General features: G+C 48.5%; 1 long non-coding RNA gene across 4 annotated transcripts in view; it reads right to left on the bottom strand.

Moving 5' to 3' along the window:
• Positions 1–4,566, bottom strand: part of LOC104989042 — a 12,174-nt gene that overhangs the window by 5,505 nt on the left and 2,103 nt on the right. For all 4 annotated transcript variants that reach the window (XR_825312.1, XR_825313.1, XR_825311.1 and 1 more), the window contains exon 2: positions 299–381. This is a non-coding gene — a long non-coding RNA (uncharacterized LOC104989042). The remainder of the gene's footprint in view (positions 1–298; positions 382–4,566) is intronic.

Below are 4,566 nucleotides of genomic sequence, written 5' to 3'. Positions count from 1 at the left end.
AGACAACTCCCTGGACAAGGTCACTGTCTAGATGTGTTGTGTACACACAGAGCTACCCTCACAAAGGCCTTTTGGCTCTGCACACACAGGCACAACCTGGAGGAACTCAGAGCCCGCCAGCCCCAGGCCCCATGTCTGGAGAGCACTGTCCAGGTCTGTGAAGCGGTTCAAACTAAGGAAAGGGAACGCTTCCTTGAGAAACCAACAAACAGAGCAACTTAAAGGCATCTGGGAGGGAATAAGCGAAGAAAAACACTAGAACAGAAAACAAGACAGTTACACACATGATCAGCTGTACCTATTGTGTTAGATGCATGAATGTCCAGCTTACTGATGCTGCTGGGTGATGAACCAGGTGGGCTTCTTCAAGAGGGCTTTGCTCTAAAAGGAAGGGAAGAATCATACAGTAAGCTCTTGCTGTATGCCAGGTGTGTTCACACATGTGATCTTTAGTGTCCTAACCCAACAAAGCTGCAGTGTAAGTTCATCCGTTCAGAGGAGGATGGCTCTGAGAGGCCAAGTAACATCCCAGATCACACAGGTGGGAAGTGACAAGTCCAGCCTTCTGCTTGACTGTGATGTAACTGCACTTCCCCTACTATCACACTGCTGACATGGCAGAATTTCAGCAAAATTTCAAGGAAAAGGAAGAATATCCCAAGTGTGGGAGAGGAGAAAGAGGGAGATAGCCCTAGGAAGGGGCATGGTGAGTCAATTGCCTTAAGGAGAGCCTGACTTGCCTGCTTCAAAAGTCACAGTTGAGATATAATTGCCCAGATTTGCTGATATTTAAGACAAAAATTCTTAACCAAGATAGTATCTCTCATTCCTACTGCTACCTCCACCTCTGGGCATAACCCTTCCCCTAGGCTTCTCAGTTCAATCGCTCAGTCGTGTCCGACTCTTTGTGACCCCATGAATCACAGCATGCCAGGCCTCCCTGTCCATCACCAACTCCTGGAGTTCACTCAAACTCATGTCCATTGAGTCGGTGATGCCATCCAGCCATCTCATCCTCTGTCAATGCAAATAGAACCTATACGTGCCATGGACAGCTGGGTTTGTTTTCCCCAAAAAACAGGCTCTGTGAGACGAAATCCGGCACAAAGAGAATGGTAGATGCCTTTCTGGGCACACTGACCTAACTGATGACTTTCCCTAAAAGGTACGGCAGCTCCACTATCCCCTGTCCACAGATGAGACAGCTGGAACAAGAGAGGCATTCTGCCACGGACACGGGATGCGGCAGGGACTAGATCTCAGGCAGGCTGTCTCCAGAGGCACCTCCTAAGCCCCATGTTCTGCCTCTCTGGCTAACAGACACTGATTGAGCCAGAGTTCTGGGCCTGGTGCTGGGCTGCGCACTTTCCACGTGTCATCTCATGCAGGCAGGGAAGGAAGAGGCGGAGTCTTGGCCTCCGGTTCAGCTGGATGGCCTTTCATCAGGCCCACTCTGCAGTTTGCAAGTAATATTTAGGGCTCCTCCATTTCCACCCTGATCTTGCAGGACAGGATTGGAAGGTCCCCCGTCCACCTATCAGATTCAGCTCTGACCAGACCTCACACTGAGGGGCTTACTGGGGGCTTCAGCAAGAGCCCTGAGTGGCATAACCCCACCCCATCTATGGAGAGGGACCTCAACAGGAACTTTTTTTTTTTTGGCCAAACTGCGTGGCATGGAGGATCTTAGTTCCCTGACCTGGGATCAAATCCACGCCCTCTACACTGGAAGCACAGAACCTTGACCACTGGACCGCCAGGAAGTCCCACCAACAGGAACTCAATTGTTAGCCCCACAGAGACACTGTGATGTTGCCACTGCTATTCACAGTCAGAGCAAGTCAGAGGGTTGAAGAGCGTGAACAAATTGTCTTGACCCAGGAAACTGACGTCAAGGAAATTGAACGGTTCAGGACCACATAGGGAGGTGATGGAGAAACTCTTGGAGGAAGTGCTGGTCCTTCCAGGCCTTTAAAAAAAAAAAACTTTCTGCTTAATTTTTAAAAAAATTCTGGTGAAGAACATTATCATTGTGTAACCTTCATTCCAGAAAGTAATTCAGAGAGATGATGTCAGGAACCATATTCCCAAGGCCAACCCTGTCATGCGGTAACCTGTGAGCCATACCACCCCTGGAGCTTTAAATATATCTCCCAAAAGGTGTCCGTGAGTGCATTTCTCACTATGCAGGCTTCCTTCTGTTAACATGCACCAAGGGAACTTGGTCCCGCTCTTCAGATCATCCTGGATGTTAGGATGGGGCGTTTAAGGATGCCCTCCATGAGAGCATACCAATCATTCCACACTTAACTTTATATCCTGTTCTTAGGTGAATCCTTGAGCATTCACCCTTCCTATCTAAGCCATGTCACAAAGCACCCTCATTAGCAGACAATGAGGTTTCTATCTAATCATCAGACTTTCCCAACCATAAGAGATAGAATCCCATATGGAGGGCAAATGACATTCACCCTCCCAGAGGAAAGTCTGCCTGGAGCCCTGTCTCCCACTGATTGACCTGAACTAACCTGGCAAAATAGAGTGGATTCCAACCCCTCACCCCTCCACCCCGCCCCCAACTTGGGCTTCCGTGGTGGCTCAGTGGTAAAGAATCTGCCTGTAATGCAGGAGATGTGGGTTTGATCCCTGGGTGGGGAAGATCCCCTAGAGAAGGAAATGGCAACCCTCTCCAACATTCTTGCCTGGAAAGTCTCATGGACAGAGGAGCCTGGCATGGACAGAGGAGCCAATGCAAGGGGCAGGGGTGTATGGGGCTGCAAAAGAGTCAGACACGACTTAGCGAATAATCAGCAACCCTCCTCTCTGCTTCTTTTAAGAATCTTCCAAGGTTAGAGGGGTAAATAGGTACATCTTACATTAAAATAGAGTTCCTAGGAATTCCCTGGCTATCCAGGCGTTAGGACTCTGCACTTCCATGGGTTCCATCCCTGGTTGGGGAACTAAGATCCTGCGTGCCACACACACTATGTGGCCAAAAAAAAAAAAAAAAAGTTCAGTTCCTAATTTGTCATCTACACTTGGTCATATATGTAAAATGTTGTCTCTGCCCTCAAAAGGCTACAGCTGAGGGGACTTCCCTGGCAGTCCAGGGGTTAAGACTCTGCACTTCCAATGCAAGGGTGCAGGTTCTATACCTGGTCGGGGAACTAAGATCTCAAATGCTACGCAAAGTGGGGCCAAAAAAAAAAAAAGACTGTTTAAAAAAAAAGGTTACATCCGAAGATGGGAGGGTATACATGGGGAAAAGGCAATCATACAGAGTGATGCTGATTAATTACCAGACACCATACAGAAAAGTCTTAAGGGAACCAGAGAAGGAAGAAGAGTTCAACCATAGGTAAATAAAATGATACCCAAATATGAAATAACAGAAATAACATATTGTCTCTCATTACACGAACTCATCCCTTCACTGGCTCACACACGGCCTGGCCAAGGCTGCTTTTAGATAGAGTTCTTTTACGGTGAGTTCTTTTACTGTTTCCTACACTTGTAAGATCTTACATGTGCCTAGTCTGCTCTGTTTGCATCTTTGTTTTAAAAAAAAAACACGTACTAAAAACTACTTTTGAAGCAAAACCTTCCTCCTGGGATACAACTTTTCCTTCGCTGGCCCTTGCTTTTGAAGTGGCGCGTACCCTCCTCTGGGCCAACGTGCCTCTTTGGAGGTCTCTTTCAGGCTGGAGGCCTGTGGGGTGTTAGCGTGCCTCTCCTGTTTTCAATTAAACCCCTCAAGTCGAAGTGGAGTCAATGGCTTTAGCAAGGTGATTTTCCAAAGGGGTGATCTTATTTTGAACCAACATGTCAAAACAAAACCAACTCAACCTGCGACACACACAAAACAAATACATACACACATAAATACATCTGTTAGCAGATTTACCTGAAAAAATCACAAGGGCAAAGCAAGATGCAGAGGGCCCACAGGGCTTCCAGGGAGGGAGGGGGATCTCTTTCAGTTTCCCCCATGATGTGGGGGTGGGGGTTGGGGAGTGGTGAAGAAAGGGCAGCACGAACCTGTGTCCTGGCCTCAGGGTGCTCAAGGCAAGACTCAAACCCGGGATGGTTTCTGCCTCTTCGGGCTGGGGATTGGGATGGGCTAATGAGAAGACATCCACTTCACCTGGTTCCTCATCCTCGCCCACTACAGATGCTGGCCGGCTGGGAAGGGTGTCTGGCGCCAATGGACACGGGCATTAGAGGCTGGGAAGGTGACACTCACTCCTCAACCCCACAGCAGGCTGACACCTCATGGGGTGGGGGTTAGCAGGTGACCCACATGGACCCCGGCACTTGCTCCTGCCCCAGTCTCCTCTGCTAGCTTTGTCCTCTGGGGAAGGAGAGCTCTAAGGAACACAGCACCCCAGGGGCCGAGTCCTTATCATTTGGACTCTGACAACAGAGAGACACTCTGTGGACTGAATTGGAGGGTTTAACAGAGGATGGCTTAAAGTCATTTTCTTTGGCCCCCAAGGTATTTTTAAAACAATTTAGTGGGTTGCAAATGGTGAAACAGCTGAAGATTTCATAGAAAAATCCAGATTT

Source organism: Bison bison, unplaced genomic scaffold (assembly GCF_000754665.1).
Source record: "Bison bison bison isolate TAMUID 2011002044 unplaced genomic scaffold, Bison_UMD1.0 scf7180017864145, whole genome shotgun sequence".
NCBI classification, from domain to species: domain Eukaryota; kingdom Metazoa; phylum Chordata; class Mammalia; order Artiodactyla; family Bovidae; genus Bison; species Bison bison.
This window is presented reverse-complemented; position numbering and strand designations above follow the sequence as displayed.